Genomic DNA, 19167 nt, shown 5'->3' with positions numbered 1-19167 from the left:
ATGGCTCTTGGATTTTGGATGCATTCTTTAAGTTAGCCCATTTGAGATAATTAGGTTCAAAAATTGTTGCCCTATGATCCACATTTCGCCCAACTGAAGGTTACAAAAAGACAAACAGCAGAGTTTTAGTTGTATGTGTATGTGTGTGATTGTGGGTGTGGGTGTATACATATATATCCCAGCTCAATATTAACCTGGGATGTTTTGAGTCCATATAGTAATTTATTCATATCCTCTATTCAATCTGTATTAATAGATGTGCACATGTTCATACACCTTTATCCAATGCTTAGCAACCATTTGAAGTTATGATGGACTCCGAAAAAGCTATTTATGATCTGGATTTGAAGTTGTGATGGGTGCCCTTCACCCCCCCTCCCCCCGCCCAGTCATGTGACCATATTTTGGGCACTTGAGAATTGTTCTCCATTTACAGCCATTTGCAATCACATGACTGTAGTTTGCAATGTTTTTACCAAAATACTTCTGGATTATTTTTTTTTTAAATCTGTAGGCAATAAAAGGTCATTTATTTAGGTGCAATCATGTGGTGACCCATTTAACAACTGTCCCAACTTAGAACCAAAACTGTGGGCTGAATTAGGGTTGTAAATCAAGGACTAATGGCATTGTGTTTTTATTTTGCTTATTATCTGGAATTCCTTTTGGGAGGTGGGAATAAATATATTCAAACAATCAATAAATCAGATTAGCTTAGAGTTGACATATATATCAGGTGCTGATATCCCTGTTCAGTCTGGTTTAAAACATAATTTGGATCATTTGGCATTCTTTGCTTGTGGGTTTCTTTTACTGAAGACTTTTTTTTAGTAGTATGTTCAAATTATTTTAATTTTTTCAGATTAGTTCAGGGAAGAGAAGTCATATGGCAATCACATTGGCATAAAAGAATTAAGAACTGTGGGAGGATCTGGAACAATTTCATGGTTTTTATGAAGTAAAGGAGTGAATCAGCACTTGGCTAGATAAATCAAAGTACACCAATTCAGTTTGAAAATCACTTTGTAAGCTGTTTTGAAGAATTCCCTGATAATGCGCACTGGAGAAAGTAAATGTGCATTAGAGGAAAGGAACATTCATTTCTCAAATTGGATTACGTTGAGATTGCTTAAGTATTTGGATAATTCTCAGACAAAGCTCAGCCATTTCTTGGAAATTTTCCAAAGTACAAGTTAGAAACTATACCATCTCCAGAATTCTTCTTCAATTAATATTTTATTTTATTATTTTACTTAACAATGCAAATAATTATAAACTTATATAAATAAACTGCTATTTATTTCATTTCAAGTATGGTCATGAAAGCCAGATAACGATATGGTCTTATTTCTTCTTAGCTTTTCCTCCATTGTTTTTCATACTTGTAGGTTTCTAATTAGATCAAAAGAGGAAATGAAAATCAAGAAACACTTCCAACAAAACATGAACCTTTTTGAATTGCTGGGTATGAACTCCGAAGAACTCCCCTTGATACATTTTAATTCCTCCTTGCAAATTAGTCATAAATCTCCGGAGATGGCAATATCTAACTGAACTTGGCTGATTCCAGGATCTAAGCAGAGTCAGCTCTAGTTTATGCTTCAATGATAGACCACCTGGAAATCCCAAGGCTGTTTGGTAGCATAGAACAGCTTTCCCCAACCTTTCCAGCTTGGTAGACCAGTGGAGCGGGGGCAGGAGGGTTGGCTTCATACGCGCAAACAGCTTTCACAAATGCAGCTTTCTGTATATATGTGCCTGTGCATGCACACCCACCACTTCTGTGGCCCAATTCCAAAGTCCGGCGGTGGGCCACAGACCAAGGGTCGGGGCCCCTGGCATAGAGTATCAGAAAACAAATAAACCAGAAGTAATGGCCAATCGTTTTCACTGAGCTATTGCATCCAGACTAGTATGAAATGAAGAGTTAGCGTTCTCTGCATCTCTATGCTGCTCTCTAATGGTCATGTGGATTTTGGCACCAGAGCCACAAATTTCCGAATCATCTCAAGAAAACCGCATGGCTCCAGTGGTGGGATTCAGCCGGTTCACACCACTTTGGCAGAACCAGTAGCTATTTTTTTGTTGTCCAGGCCCAGAATGGACTTCTGGAAGCAGCATTCACACAGAGAACTGGCTGTTCACATATTTGAATGCCACCACTGCATGGCTCATTACTTAAAATATTTTACAGTTAGTATTTCCATGGGTTACTGAATCTAGGAAATGTATTATTTTAAATGAATTCAGAGTATTACTCTCCACTCATTTGAAATAACATGTTTCCTAGATTAAGCAACCCAGCTTCTAAGAGTGCATGGAAATACTCATTGCAAAATGAGGAACTGTTCAAAGGACTGTTCAATAAGTCTTTGTCTTATTAATTCTGAGAAAGCTTAATTCCTCAACGTTAATGAATAAATGTATCAGGAGCAACTCAGGGCACTTTAGTTCAAAAACCTCGCCCCTGTTACCATGTGCTGCAATGTTGCACTACCACAGAAGTGGCCTCATTACTGCCTCAGTAGAGGACATAAAGAAGGACTGGAAGGCCAAATGGGTTAGGGTTAGAGACATGTTTCTTTTGCTCACTTCTGCTATTTTGCAACGATGAAACAAAGAAACTTTAAGTTTCTGGACAGAAATGAGCGCCAAGGTTTTCTTTCTGTTTGCTCCTGAAGAATGGCAGCAAAGTACTTGGACATCTTGCTACTTGGCAAGAAGTGGAAATTGCAAGAGCTGGGGTAAAGAATTCCCACCCAAGAGGAATTACCTCATCCTACAGCTCCAGAGGAAGGGCTGCAATATTTATTCTAGAGCATGAAATGAACTGACAATCAGCTTAGCTTTCCAGCCCTCATGCAAGCTTAGGGCTACCAGATCTGGGCTCGCTAAATGACCACAATGAGTTACAGTAGTTTCTGTCTCTTCTCTCTTCTCTCCCCATCTGGTGGTCATCTGGGATTTTACAGCAAATCTTCTCATCCTAAGTTAGCTCAATGAAGTGGATACACAGGAGGCTAACGTTGATTTTGGACCACAGCAGCCCTTACTTGTCAGAAAGTGTCTTGGAAAATCAAGACGGTTTAGAGCCAGTTTTCAATTTCAACCACAAATGCAGCTTTTTCCTTTTTCCTACTCACAATTTGCACATTGGAGAGAACGCAGGAAAGGGGAAATGAGGGAAACTGGCAGAAGAAAAAAAAAAACTAGTGGAAAATATACCTACCGAGGGGGAAGGTGGGAATTTATGAACTGCAAGACTTCATTTCTGAATCTCTAAAAATATTTCTCCTTACTGAACAGTGAACTAAAATTCTATCACAGTGTGTTTCTTTCTTGGCTGGATCCAAACTGCCACCCTTTGCCTCAAAGCTGAGCCAGGAAGCTACGCTTGTTTCTGATGTAGTTCAAACCATCCTGAGGCAAGAACTACTATGTCAATTAGGGAAGGATGTCTGGCCAAACCATTAGTGGTCCCACTTATCAGGACTAAGTCAGACAGTTTGGCTCCCCCCAGACATCGGGATTTGGAATTTTTCTTTCCCCATGGTTAGAAGTATGAGGGGCCATTTCCTCTGTCACTTCTGGTACTCATTTCTAACCTATATTTGTTTGTTTCTTTCTCTGCATCAGCTGAACTCAGGCATGGTAGATGAATCATGTGAGTTGATCACCTTACAAACAAATCACCAATGCATCCATTATAGTTGATTGGGATAATAAGGCAGAGATTCATTTGATCTATGCTTACTCTTATTAGTAACACAGGCATGTTGTTGATAGCTAGCTTCTCATGACTGACTCTGTTTGAGCTCTGATTTCTCAAAGATCCATTTTTGAAAAATATTCCTAATATCAAAGAAAGTGGAATAGATGCTATTGCTTTTATAGTTCAGATTTTTTTTATAGGTCAAACTATCACAATAACAGAATAACAGAGTTGGAAGGAACCTTGGAAGTCTTCTAGTCCAACCCCCTGCTCAGGCAGGAGATTTGCTGTCCAATCTCTTCTTGAAAACTTCTTAAAAGCCTCCAGTGAAAGAGCACCCACAACTTCTGAAGGCAAGCCATTCCAATTGTTTATTGTTCTGTCAGGAAATTGCTCCTTAGTTCTAGGTTGCTTCTCTCTTTGATTAGTTTCTATCCATTGTTTCTTGTCCTGCCTTCAGGTGCTTTGGAGAACAGGTTGACACCTCCCCTTCTTTGTGGCAATCCCTTATATATTGGAACACTGCTATCATGTCACCCCTAGTCAATGGTGGGATTCAAATAATTTAACAACGGGTTTTCTGCCCTAATTAGTGTTGATGGTCCCCTGAGAGCCTGGCCCTCGAGCTCCCGGGGCACTGGGACTCTGCAGCCCAGCCCAGCCCTACTTCCCTAAGGGGGCACTTGGCCATGCTTACCTTCTCAAGGCTGCTGCTGCTGGTGGTAGTGGTGGTGGTGTTGCTGAGGCAAGTTAGCCAATAGCCTCCTTTCCTAACTGCAGATTAAAATCCCCCTGTGGCCTGTACTCAGTGGCCCCCTTTTCAGTCCGTATGGCCACAATCTCTGGAAATTACAGAAATTGGAGGGATTGGAGTTGCATTATACACTCAGGGCTGCTTGTACTTGATGGGGCATGAAAGAGCAGGAGAGCTGGGCCCGCTTCTTCCTGTCACGTTTCCTCACTGCACCAACTCCAACACTGCTGCGGGATGTATCGTATATTATAAACTAATAAAACTTTACATTAAAAAAAGTAATTTTGGTTAATGGACAACTCCGTCTTTGCTTTGCACAAGAAAGGTGTCGCCAAATATTTATGAATGCCTAGTGATCACTGACCTTTATTAATTCTATTCATTTGTTTTAGATTTCCACAGCTGTTTGTCATGTGGCGGATTTCGTCCTTTTGCCCCATTGTGTAAGCTCTGCTGGGGGGTGGGAGGGGGCAAAAGGGGGCTGAACAAGGCAACGGTGAGCAAATTACTTTACCTTGAAATGTAAGGGCTCCTTGAGAGTGTGCAGGTGGGGCTGGGAGCAGGGCTGGGCAATGTGAGGTGAGGTGAGGCTGGCAAGGCAGGGCCAGGTGAGCTGAGGCTGGGCGAGGCCAATGAGATGCAACCAGTTGGCCAAACTCAACAAAAAAATAGGTATTGGTTCTGCCGAACCGGTGCGAACCGGCTGAATCCCACCACTGCCCCTAGTCCTTCTTTTCATTAAAATCATTAGACATCCTCAATTCTTACAACCATTCTTCATATGTTTTAGCCCTCAGTCCCCTAATCATCTTTATTGCTCTTCTCTGTACTCTTTCCAGAGGTTCAACATCTTTTTTATATTGTGGCAACAAAAACATTTCAATAAATAAACTTTGTAAAAAGAAGAACTTTTCTAAAAGTCAAATAACAACCTAGGTGGCCTCTTAATTAACCAGATCTCCTTATATCATGCTACAGTCAAGAGTCTTGGTTATGCCCACATATTAAATAAATTCTTCAATTTCAATACTAGAGGACTATCTCAGGTAGGTTGTACAAGTTCCTCTGTGCGTGCAAATTTATTCTTTTGTTACAGAATATGTATGGGCCCAAAATTAAACCAGGATGCTGTCAATTTCAAGTGCTCCTTAGAGATTCCCATAAACAATATTCTACAGCAGCGGTTCTCAACCTGTGGATCGCGACCCCATTTGGGGTCGAACAACTATTTCACGGGGGTCGCCAAACAATGCAGTCCACTATTTTTTCCCCTTTTCCTTAGCTGTGCCACTCCCTCTTATTCTATTGGCTTTTGAAAGCCAATAGAATAGACTCTATTCAAGAGGTTCTATTCTATTGGCATTCGAAAGCCAACAGAATCTGTTGGCTTTCAAAAGCCAATAGAATAGACTCTCTTGAATAGAGTCTAATTCTATTGGCTTTCAAAAGCCAATAGGAATTGTCCAGGCTATCTCTGCCCTGCTGAGCCCGCTAAAAGTCCCAGTCTGCAAACGGTGCTGCAAGTTGTTTGCAGCTAAGGCGAGCTTTCTGGACGTTTCCACCCCTCCCTGCTAAGCAACTACTAAATGTAAGTAAAAGAGGGCCAGGGGTGGGAAGTGGGAGGCCGGCGGGCGCAGGGAGGGTTGCTGGCACACGTGGGGCCTGGTGGGGCCTGGTGGGTGGCTTACCTCCCTTGGGCTGGGCCAGCTGGTGGCCCAGCCGGTAGTCAGCCTGCGCCCTCGCTGCCACATGCCATGGCTGCCCAGGAGCGCCTGGGCCTGCCTGCCGCCACACTGAACATGTGATGGTCAAGGTAAGGCTAGCGGGGCAGCAGCGGGCGCAGGGAGGGTTGCTGGTGTGCATAGGGCCCGGTGGGTGCCTTACCTCCCTTGGGCTGGGCCAGCTGGTGGCCCAGCTGGTGGTCAGCCTGCGCCGTCACTGCCGCTTGCCAGTTACGCCTCGGCCGGCACAGGGGGTGGCACCATGCATGCGCGGCACTCCCTGACCAAGGCGGTTGCTGGGTGACGGCCTGTTTGCACCCTCGGCCTGTCCAGTGTGTGCTCCAGCCGCAGAAGAGGGGGCAGAGAGTGCGCACCTCCTACTGCCCTGCCCGCAGAGAAATACAGGTAATCCTCAACTTACGACCACATGGTTGGGGGTCGTGGCATTAGGAAGGTTAAGAACCACTGTTCTACAGGATGAATCTGTGTCATATAATGATAAAGGAAAAATACTGATAAAATTACTTATTGTGCCAGTGAAGCTAAGAAGGGGAAAGTTTCTCATTCATAACTACAAAACTCAAATAAGTATTTTCTTCTTATCCTAAGATATCTCAGGGGTTGCCACAAAGAAGAGGCAGTCAAGCTATTCTCCAAAGCACCTGAAGGCAGGACAAGAAGCCATGGATGGAAACTAATCAAAGAGAGAAGCAACCTACAACTAAGCAGAAATTTCCTGACAGTTAGAACAATTAATCAGTGGAACGACTTGCCTTCAGAAGTTGTGAATGCTCCAACACTGGAAGTTATAAAGAAAAGAGTGGACAACCATTTGTCTGAAATGGTATAGGGTTTCCTGCCTAAGCAGGGGGTTGGACTGGAAGACCTCCAAGGTCCCTTCCAACTGTCTATTCTATTCTATTCTATTCTATTCTATTCTATTCTATTCTATTCTATTCTATTCTATTCTATTCTAACAAAATAGTTATTGAATTTTTTTACCAAAATAGTTATTGATTTATTTTTTTTAATAAATCCCTCATGATAAAAATGGCTTAGTAGCAAACTCAGTTCAGAGAACACCAATAAGTCAGAAATCCTTAAATATCCTATTCATATAAACAGGAGACAGAGTAGTACAAATTTATCTCCCACTGTTGTCCATGTTAAATTTTGATAGCAATGTTTGCTTTTATGTGGTTGGTCTGAAAGAATAAAAAATGTAAGTACTCAATGATAAATATTTAAAATTTTACTCAATATTTTCTGAGACTCCATTTTGGCATATTTCATGGATTATTTTTTAAGTATGAATGTATGTATACTTATTGCCAAGCATGGATTTATTTATGATAACATGTAATAATAGGAAGGGGAAAAAAGATAAAACTTTCTAGTGTTGCTTAAATATTTACTTATGTATCCAGTATGTTTCAACCAGAAATGGGTCCTTTTCTGAAGTTTAAAAACAAAAACAACTCTGAATATGTCTATGCAGTGCAACACTGCACAATCTAGTGTAATGTTTGATAAAGGCTGTTATCTGAATGAAAAACACTGTATTTATCAGACATTCTATCAATGTCTTTCCAGATGATGAAAACACCAAACAAACTCAATATATTTATACGCTCATTTTCTTCCTTGCCGCCATATTTAACCCCAAAATATTTACTAATTGAACTAATTAAATTCCTTTCTTTCCAGCTTGTCCCAACAACTAATTGGTGCAGTTTCTGTCACTTGCCCTTACAACCAATAAATAACACATTTAATTGTGATTAACAAATTTACATTTCTAACAAATAAGGGATGAAATATAAATTGGGAGTAAGCCTGATTCACAAATCTGACAACACCCTTTGGATTTTGGAGTGGCAGAATTCCAAGTGCTAATATGAATGAATCAACTAGTGGTTGTGAATTGTATTCTAAGGATGAGGCCTGAATAAGATGCCGTTTCTATTAGTTCATCATAATTGTGAAAAATGTCAAAGGTCGAATGATTACAAGACAGTTTTACAGTTTTGGAAACCCTTTTAAAAACTGCATACCATACTATTAAATCTCATCCAAACCACACTTTAAAACTCAATGGCAAGTCAAAGTTTATCCGCTTTCAGTTGAAAAGTTTTTTGAGATGTCAGCCAATGCTTTTGTTTGGATATAGATGCTTCTTAGTTGTGCTGTCTGATCAGTCACACTATATCAAACATGTTGCAGTTGAAAGTCCATTTGCAAACATGCTTCTTGTTCAGCCCTTTGCAGATAAAATCTGAGGCATCCTATCATTTAACTAAAATTAAAGATATAAGTGATAAGTGATAATGCTAAGCTATTAACAAGGACTGGCAAAAGTAGAGGAATAGTAAGCCCAATTATCTTTGTGGAAGAAGTGTTCCAAATTATATTCCTTGTACCAACTTAATTATCCTTTACTGTGGCATCTCATTAGTGAAAAATTGAAGACAATTAGCTATTAAGGTCATAGATAATGATGACTGAATATTTAAGTTGCATTACAAATGCAAAGTTAAAAGGCCGAGTAAAGCAGAGAGAGCTTTAACATATGGGAAAACTGTGGAAAAGAAAATAAATTAGTTGCTTCCAAAGACATGGACGAAAGAAAGATGAGTGGGGAAATTGGTGCCCTCATGAAGTCTCTTATGATTTTAATATCTGCATATTGCATGACACATGTATATTGATATTGTCCATTATGAACACAGTAGCCTTTCTTGTCCCAACCTGTTTGAATTGGGAAAAGTCCAGTTTTCTCCAATCTGCTGCTGGACCAAACCTCCTAGAATTTCCAGCCAGTTTGACAAACTTTGCAGAGAATAGTGGTTGGAATTTTGCATGTTTATAACAAAATGTCTGGAAAAAATCAGAAGCATCACAGATAAAGAAGATGCAAGATGAGGAAGTACTGTACAAATATCTCTTCTCAACCCCCACTCCTTGTTGATCAACTATGTTTTGGGGGGAAACAACAGAATAATAGCAAGATATCACACTGTTCAATAAAGAGCCCGCTCTGAGCCACAACTGCTTAAAATGGAAGCTAATTTTGCTGATTTTTTTCCCCAAGGTGGAGTTCAAGGAAGAGTTTGGAACTGATTCAATGCTATGTGGTCCAAAGAGAGGTATCTGGTTCAAGGGCTAGAAATTCCCCAGTATTACTATAATTCTTCCTTGCTCTGCATACTCACTTTCACCCAGTTGAATAAAAACCAGCACCAATTCCATTTCATGTTAATGCTCAAGCAGATTATGTACCAAAACTGAAGATCTTTCAGATGATGTGAATAAGCAAGCATCAAAGTAGGACAAAAAGCACTGGGAAAGGAACATGTATAATTATACAGCCCTATTAATCTTCTCCCTAGAATAAATCATGTTCTTGTTGTCTTGTGACATGTATCTTGCATTCTGAACCCATTATCATCTTTGCTCCTCTGTCTTGCTTCCTTTTCAATCAAGCGTCACATTCTTCTTATTATGTGGTCACCCAAACCAAATGCAATTTCCACCAGGGTACTCCATGTAATTTTTCACTAAATAAACATGTTGGAGCTGAAGGACATCCAAACAGATTCCAAAAGGATTCACTGCTTACCACCGAACATATGAAATGCACACCGAAAATTGGTGCCCTCAGCTGTAGGATCCTTGCCAATCAGCATGAACAACTCATGGTCAAAACTAAAGCTGTCAGGTTTGCGCCCGGTCCCACTTCAAGGAAAAATGATACAGCCATGGAAACATCCAAATATTTCTCTCTCCTACTTTTAACAACATGTGGTGTGTGGCTTACTGAATCATATAGTGTGTGTTCTTTTGGTTTCTTAAAACAAATTTTTGCTTAACCTCTGCTGTGACCCAGTGAGTAAACATGGTACCAAGTTATGCTCAATTTCTGTTCTTGTCTTTTAAAAAACAGAATGTTTGCTTATGTGGTGACCACTGAATGAGAGTGTCTGTTCTGATTAACTCTATCACAAATATTTGCTGCTTTTCATTTCTTGATATAATTTTCCCAGTGCCCTTAATTACAAAATTCTTGTTCATGTCAGGTATCTAATGCCTGTATGAGCACTGTTTGTTCTTATGTTATATAGTTTATCTGCTACTTTTAATTAAAGGTCTAGACACCAAGTCTATAAACCTGTTTTTCGATTATTGGCCTTCCCCAATCTTGGAAGCTTGGATGGCAAAATGAATATGAAACCATATGTGACATGATCAGTTCCTCTTTTATACATACTCACGTCCCCTTTGGAAATTACTGGGGTGGAAATTTATGAAAAAGATTCAGACGTCAGTGAAAAGGAAAAAAAAAACTCTAGTGAGGTTTCTACTCTTCATTTGTTACAGCCAAAGGCAGCAATATGTAAGCAACATAATTTCTGCTGTGCTGGGAATCTCCAAAGAACAAAAAAGGTGGGTTTTTTTTTTCAACAGCTGTGGACCTCAGACACAGTACTCGGAATGGAATGGGATTTGAAAATATTTAATCTACTTCCTGGGGTCACCACTGTGGAATGTGGTTGACAGCCTCAGTGTGGGTAAATAGGTTGACAGATCTTGAATAACCAAGGATGAAGAGGAAAGAGTTCCCATTTTGTCTGGGGAATGAGCCTTCCTAAAATGAGATGATTGGTGTTTAATTGGGATTAGACCAAAATTTTCTTGTTTTGTTTGCTCGATTTTGAACAAGTCCTTATTACGCTCCTAGTAATGTTGTGAGAAAAGTGAAGACATCTGGTGCCATTTGTTCAAGTCTCTTCTGGGCCCACTTTTATCTTCTTTCCCCAAATCTATTTGCTAGCAACAATTACTGAAAAGAATGATGGGGAGATCTAGATTTTGAGCGAGGCTTTTGCCAATGCAAGTTTTAAAAAACTTGTACTTTGCACTTTCCATCCCTTAATGACTGCAAGGTATCTTTATTCTAGGAATGTAATGTTGTTATAGTTCTGGGTTTAATGAAGTGGGGCTTACCAAATAATATTGTGTATGAAATAGCCTATTAGGTGTCAATATCTTATGATACTTTCTAATATGTTCCTCTTTTCCTTTTTATTCCCCCCTTTCTGGATATATGAGTCTTCCTCTAATAATCAGTGAGCATTCAGTACATACTGAGAATGCATATTACTGATCAGAAAGTTTGAACAGGGGATTGAGATAGTCCTAGATCTTATCTGCAGATAGATCTAAAATTGAAAAGACTTGCTCTGCACCCGGGTCTTCTGGAGCCTAACCATCTGACCAAGATTCCCAAGTATGTTTACATGGATAAAATCCTTTTAAGTGTAGGAATGAGGAATGTATTTGTTGGTATATCAATTCTTATTTCTAAATTAGTGTCTGCAGTAATTCAAACTATAGGAACATCTGCACCCTGAAATTCATGCCATGCTGGCAGTGATTAAGACGATATTCTCACTGACATCATAGGAAAGTTCCATGCACTAAGTGTTTTATGACAGTCTGCTTATATACTGTGAATTGAAAGATATTTGCCTACAGCCATAGTTAGAATTTAAAGAGCTAAATTGAAGCTCTATTCCATGGGAATGTTTCCAGCTATGTCACAATAGCTATGCCATCAACATGATTTTTCACCAATACTTGCAGGACAGTCCAAATATTAATTTTCTATTTCTTTCTCAATTGGCATTCTGTGTAGTTAAATCTGATGGCTTTATAATGACTGTATCTTACTTAAACTACAGATGTAAGACACCTGTTGCTCTTAATGAAATCATAGCTAATTCGTTTAAGAATGAATTACTGTTTCAATTTGTAATTAAGTTAGGCACCAATGAGGAATCATGGCCAAACATGCCCAGGCCTCTTGGATTCATAGAAAATTGTGCAAGAAACACCTCCATCTTTTTTTTCTTTTTTAGTTTTCAGTTTTTTTCAGAGCCTGAATACTAGGAATTGATCTCCCTTCATTGTCAATCCAAAGACATCTGATGGAATAAGTTGGCTGTATCAGAATAAAGACAAAAAAAACCCAAACCCAGCAGTATAAGAGAAATAATAATTTGATGGCATATTCTAAGTTTCAGAGTGATGTATAACTAGCTATTATTGCTGTAACATCTGTATAGTTACCTTTCCTTTTCTTCAGCCATCTTTCCTTATTTACATTTAAGCACTCAATCTGTAATATGGGAAACATAGCCTTTTATTGGAAATCAGAACCCTGTTCTTGATTCTGATGGTGCCTTGTGGCACATGGAAATTATATTTCTCTATATTACCATGACGGCATGGTAAATCCTGAGGAGAAAGAGCAGGTTTGAAGGCGCTGAGGCCTACATTTGAAACATAACCATTAATATGGCAAAAGCGCCAATTAGTAAACGTCATTTAACTGATTTATTTTGGCTGACAGATCTAGTTTCAACGTAGACCTGACAGACTGAAAAGGATGGCTCCACATTTCAAAAGCAACTCTATCCTTTCTAAGAGTGATTGACATTCATATGAAAAAGGATGACAGATGTTTCCAGATGAACAGACCTATTCAATATTTGCTTTATTCTTTTTCTTTGGAGGGGGATGGAGTAAGAAAAACAAAGAGAAAGCAGTGAAAAAATATGAAAGGGTTATAAACAAAACATGGTTTATAGCAATCCAAAGAGTATATGCAGATTAGAACTGTTCAATAGACTCCCTCGTTATATGTTTCAGAAGTAGATATGTTGCTCTTGTTTATTTACAAGATTTAATACTAATGTAATTTACACAAATTCATAAAACTCAGGCTGAGCTATAACACCTCTAAGGGAAGGACAGGCCATGTCTATCTTTTGATTATCTTAGTAACCAGGTAAGCAGAAAGGCTACATTAGACTGAATTCCCAAGTCAATGCACTTATTAAATAAACCAGCAGGAAGGAATCAAAAACTATCAGCTGCTATTTACAATAAAACAAACAAAACAAAACAAAACCCACCAGCTTTAGTCCTGAAATGTGTCAGGAATATTAGCCTTCAAAGGGTAATTTCCTAGGATGGCACAGCTGCTTGAAGACAAAGCAAGTTCATCCAACCCAGGAATGAGAGGAATTTAACTGGGAGGCGAATTGAAACTGACCAATGAATACCTAGATTGTCCTATCGCATAGTCTGCAGGAATTCCTACTGGACATGCTTAGTAAAAAGCATATTAGCCTGGAATGTGGATTCATGCAACTTTGAGTCCTGGAATAGTCAAGCATGTGGATTCTCTCAGAATGATATTTAGAGCCTTTTAAAAGTCTGTGACCGAGCTTTATCCAAGGAGTTGGCTCAACCTATTGCTACTTGAGCTCTAACGTTGCCTTTTCAGTAAAAACTTTTCTATGTTTGATTAAAATATGCTCTGCCCAGTGGTTCAAGCAAAAATTGCTTCCTGGTGGGTTTTTTTATGTTTATAAGTACCCTAAATGTCCTACTTAAAGGGCTTTTGTTTCTTTCAGGGGCTACATGTGCTGCACATACATGTATACAGTGCATATAGGCTTGCTGCATGCAACCAGCTTGCCCCAGTTCAAATACTGGCTGCAGACCAAGGATACGATACCATGTCAATCTCCACCCACTTTAACCTGCTAGAAAGACAGCTTCTGCTTGTCTTTTTTTGTGCCAAGAATCAAAAGTAACATTTTCCAATTTTTGCTAGTATAAGTGGTTGTGTACAGATTGCAGATTGGCTTCATTTTATTGTAGACACCCCTCCTCTCTGCAGTTGCTTCTGTGTGCTGTAGCACAGTGGCCCCCAATCTTTTGGCCACCATGGACCAGTTCCATGGAGAGAAGTTTTTCTGTGGACTGGAGGGGGTATGGTTTTGCATGTTTCCTGCATCCCACAGATGGGGCTTCACTTGTTTGTGTGGCCCGGTTGCTGGTATGCCATGGACTGGGGGCTGGGGACCCCTGCTGTAGCCAGACTGTTTCTATTCCATCTGATCATCAATCACTGACATCCTTGGATATTTTTTCCCACAAAGCCACAAATGGAGGCGTGAATGATGAATTTTGGGAATTCCTCTTCCTTTTTCCTAACCAGATAAAAATTACAACATGGTTTCTCCATCTTGGCTTTCTCCAACTCACCTAGTAACAACAAAAATGATGAAGGGGGGAGTTTTATTGTTTTGTTTTTCTTTTTCATTAATCCACTGGATGACATTCCTGATTAGAAGATGTCAAAAATGATGCAGAGTCAAGATGTGTATGTATATGTGCACATATGTTCATTCAAAAGATTTATCAATGTAAACCACAGGTCTTCAAAAAGCTGAAAGTAAAGTAACTAAGAAGGGATAAAGAAATAGAGGAATCCACTAATCAGGTGCCATGACAAGCATGGTCCAAGATACACTGAATCACCACTGTAGTGGAGAAAGAGGATGAAATTCAAAAAGATATTTTTTAAGCTAGCTTTGCTTCTAACCAGTTCATGCACTGGAGTCAATTTTATTATGTGAAAAATCCCATAATATTTTACGAAGAAATCACCTACTCAGTTGTTAATTTTTGGATACTCCAGTGAGGTGCAATGGTGGAAATGATCTCTTCCTGTTCCCCTTACAGGTTTAGACCTTGGAAGTCTATCTAAAAATACTATAGAATAATGAGGTTTTCAATGGCCAATTTTCATACAATATGTATTCATTTATTTAATTTATATTCCGCTCATCTCCCTATCCAAAGTGGCTTACATCACAATAAAGACACAAATATAAAAACATTAAAATTCAGAGGACTTAAATTGAACCAAGCACACAAGCAGTGTGGAGGTAGAATCTTCTCTCGTTCTCCACCACTTACCTCCATCATAAAGAGCCCCACAAGCCAATCAACAGATTTTAACAGAATAACACAGTTGGAAGGGACCTTGGAGGTCTTCTAGGCCAATCCCCTACACAAACGGAAGACCTTATACAATGCCAGACAAGTGGCTGTCCTTTCTCTTCTTAAAAGCCGCCAGTGATGCCGTACCCACAACTTATTTCTGAGGACTTTTAGAAAGGCAAGAAGGCATGGGCCGATCTCATCTCCAGTGACAAGGGGGAGAGGGGGAAGAAAATATTCCAGATATAAAGACTGTTTTGCCATAAATGGCCTGGGAAAAGATAAAAAGTAAAACAAAAACCAAAACCATAGCATCACATCCCCCAAGCATAACCTTTTCTAAACAACCTGGCAATAAAGTTCCGCAATTCAGCTATTCACCAGCATTCACTTTACTTATTAAAAGGCTATTTGTCAGAGGCTATTTTTGGTAGGTACCATATGTGTGGGAGACTTCTTTGTTGTTATGGAACTTATGGTTCTTTGTTGTTAAATAGGGCACTGAGTCCAGTGCTTTTTTAAAAACCTAGCTACGCAGGTGACCAGTGCGGTAGCTTGGCTGTGCAATTGATTCAAGGCAAACCAAGTTATATTGAGAGAAGAAATAAAAATAGGACAAAATAATTCGTGTGAGCTGTTCTGGTAGTAACCTCACAATTTATTTAAATGAATAAGTGCTGCTAATTAAAGAAACCATAAAATCAGAAAGGAATTTATCAAAGCACACCCAAGATATGACGTCAATGAAGTTGCCTACTTTGCTCATTTCAATAGCACAATGCTAATGAAAGAACATAACAAGAATTCTGTTTTATAAATTCTATCACCAGTCCTTTTTCCAAGTGCAAGAAGGATATTACAGAAAGCCCTTAAAATTGGGAAGTGGAATAGAAATAAGAGGTCTTCTCTGTTCTGTCGTCCAGTCTAAAAACCATAACTAGAGGATTTCCACTGAACATCCCCTAACCAACCATAAAAATGATATCTAACTCCATTTTGCCTATTGGACTGTTCTAACAGTGCAGTGGCTATATTATCACAATTTGCTGCTCTAATACAATGCTCTATAATGAAAAGCATGCACATGTATGGCAAAGCACAGTCCACTCTCCTGTCTCCATCTGCTTAATAAGCAGAATTCTGGTACTATATTAATTCCAGTGAGAAAGCTTTTGCCCAGATGCATAACAATTCTGAATGATTTCCTGAATGTACTTTGGGATTTTCATTCTTCCTCTTGGAATATGGAAAAGGCTTGGCCTAGAGAGCAGACACTATGGCTTCTAAGGTTTAGATCTGTTTTGCAGAAGTATGTACCCTTTCTTCCTAGTTTTGCAGGAAAACAGTATTAACAGCAAATAGAAAGGATATGAATTGAGTAGACATGTTGCTGTTATTGCATATAATAAGCCCTAATGACAAAGAAAATCACTTTCTAAAAACTCTAACCACCTAGCTCTTTGCATGTGCATGTATGTGTGCATGTGTCTCCATGTCCCCGCCCCAAGGTTTAAACCCTGACTGTCTTTCTCCCATCTTCTTTTTGAAACTCACTGCTTGAAGCCCATTTCTCATGTTGATTTTTGGTAGCACCTACATTGTATTTACCTAAATATATTATCTGGTAATAGGCTCGTGGCTTCCTGCTTGGCAGGCCCAGGTGTCATAGCAGAATAAATTGGCCTTACTTTTCAAAATCATATTTTGTGGATAAAATCACTCAAATCTGTTTTGGCTTGGAGTTCCATTTTGGACAGAATATGTAGATGTAATCATGGCAACTGCTTGTCCTATTCTTCCGGTGGGAGGGGGAGGGAGGGAGGGAGGGAGAGAGAGACAAAGAGAGACAGAGAGAGAGAGACAGAGAGAGACAGAGAGACAGAGAGAGAGAGAGAGAGAGAGAGAGAGAGACTTAGCAGAGAATGTGAACACTTGTATAATATCCTTAATTTCACATACTAGGATCATCCAATGCAGACCAGAGCCCTACATGGATGCCAGATGTTCAAGCTAAGGAACATGAAACATCATTTCTTATGCATTCTGAATAATTAAGAAAGCCAAAGAATGTCAAAAAGAAGTCACTATGTACTCTGATTACAGAAAGGTCTTTGATTTGTAAATCACCTCAAGCTCAGAAAAATAAGAATCCCAGGACATCTCATTGTCTTCATCAGCACCTTAAATAAAGACCAGGAAAGCAAAGACAGAACATGATGAAACAATCTGGCTCCAGATTGACAAAGGAGTGGATCAAGACTGTATATTCTTCTCTTATTTATTCAATCTAGATGCCAAATATACATTAAGGAAAGCTGGATTGGAAAATGACTATGATTTTAATATTGGAGAAAGAAATCTCAGACTCCTGCAATATGCTGATGATACCACTGATACACAAAAATGCAAAGGATTTACAAGCCCAAGTAATAAAAATCAAGGAAACCAGCAAAAAGATGGGGCTAAAATTAAATATAAAAAATATCAAACTAAATGACAACATGTACAACGACCAGCCTTAGAACTGATAATGAAGATACTGAAACCGGTAGACTTATTCAATTAGGCATCGAACCAGGACATGGGTCTGAGTCTGCTTTGATCACCTTATATAGATGTTCTGAAAATCTGGTGGGAGACTACTCTATTTGTTCTGTTGGGCTTCTTGAAGCTTTTACTATCATCAAGGTGATCTCTTTCTGGCCTTCTTGGTGAAGATGGGGATTGGTATCATTTGTTGGGCACATAGGAGAAAGACCACTATGATGCTCCCAAATTATCCTCTTGGGACTTCCATTGAGTCTCCTTTTTTTCCCTTTTTTATTTTTCTTTTAGAAAGGAGTCAAAATCTCCCTTTTCAGCCAGGCCTTTATGAGTTAGTTCTAATATTTTTTAAAAAAAATGTTTTCTTCTTTTTTTTAAAGGCAGGAATATTTTAATTGTCTATGTTTTAAAGTTTTAATATTAGTTGCTTTGAATGCCTTCTGGGAAGAAATGTGGGATATTATTGTTGTTGTTACCATCATGAGAAAGCCTGGGGAGGTAAGAGCAAGGGTTAGCATTTTCTAGGGATTCTGGAATAAAAGCACAGATGAGCCAAAGATGCTGATGAACATCAGCTGCATCGCCTATGGCCACAACAAAGATCTTTTTTAAAAGGTGCCAGCAGCTGACACTAAAGGAATTGTTTTCATTTAGTGCCCACCAATCAAATCTTAAAACTTATTTCATATGTGCCCAAGCTCAGCAAAGTTTGTGATTTTTATATCTCAGAAAACAACTTTAAAAAGTTGTCCACTTTTTAAAGATTATATAACTAAAGGCAACCAGAATTGGAATTCTTCTGTTTTAGAATTTTAAAAAATAAAACTCAAATGTCTTTATGGTACTACAATAAGTTGATATATTATTTATTAGTCCGTTCAGGAGTCTTGCAACTATTTAAGGAGCATTGGCAGGGTCATCTCCTTCATCTTCCTCCCTCTCTCATGTTAGGCCTATTTCTGTGGATTAAATTATCAGAATCAAATTTTGATGCAAGATGCATTTTATTTTGTTGTTTGCCACCCAACAAGAAGTGTTACTTGTATATATACTGCAGTATAGTGTCTAAGTTCATACATCACGCTAAATTAAGTTATAATTTTGTTTAATTTTGCTTTAACAGGATACATTAAAATGCATTGTGGTCTATAGTCCATTGTTTATAAGCATCTATGATGTATGAATTAGGCTACTATGATTTGTTCAGCAAATAATAGGGGGAAATTATTTGAAACATGAAACTATCCATGGACTGCCTACACAAGCCCAGAGAACTGGGGGCAAGTTCCATCAACAGAAGAGCCAGCAGACCGTGTTGTAATCAGCAACCAGATTCAAGGTGGTAATTGTTATCAGATTATCTACCCAATTTTTTTCCTCTTCTCTCAAAAGTCTCAAAATTTTGTCCATAGATTTCCATTATACTTAGAATTAACTACTTTGGGGATTTTCCATTTCTGGTATTGATCTTCTTCAAGTTGTAGCCTCCTTTTTCTATTTTACAAATCCAAGGAGCAACAAACAACTGAACTTCATTTGCTGTCCATCCAACTTTAGGATGAGGGATGAAGAAATAA

Source organism: Crotalus tigris, unplaced genomic scaffold, assembly GCF_016545835.1.
Source record: "Crotalus tigris isolate CLP2741 ecotype Arizona unplaced genomic scaffold, ASM1654583v1 scf7180000017568.12009008, whole genome shotgun sequence".
In the NCBI taxonomy this organism is placed as follows: domain Eukaryota; kingdom Metazoa; phylum Chordata; class Lepidosauria; order Squamata; family Viperidae; genus Crotalus; species Crotalus tigris.
The sequence above is the reverse complement of the archived record's forward strand: the minus strand, read 5'-3'. Positions refer to the sequence as shown.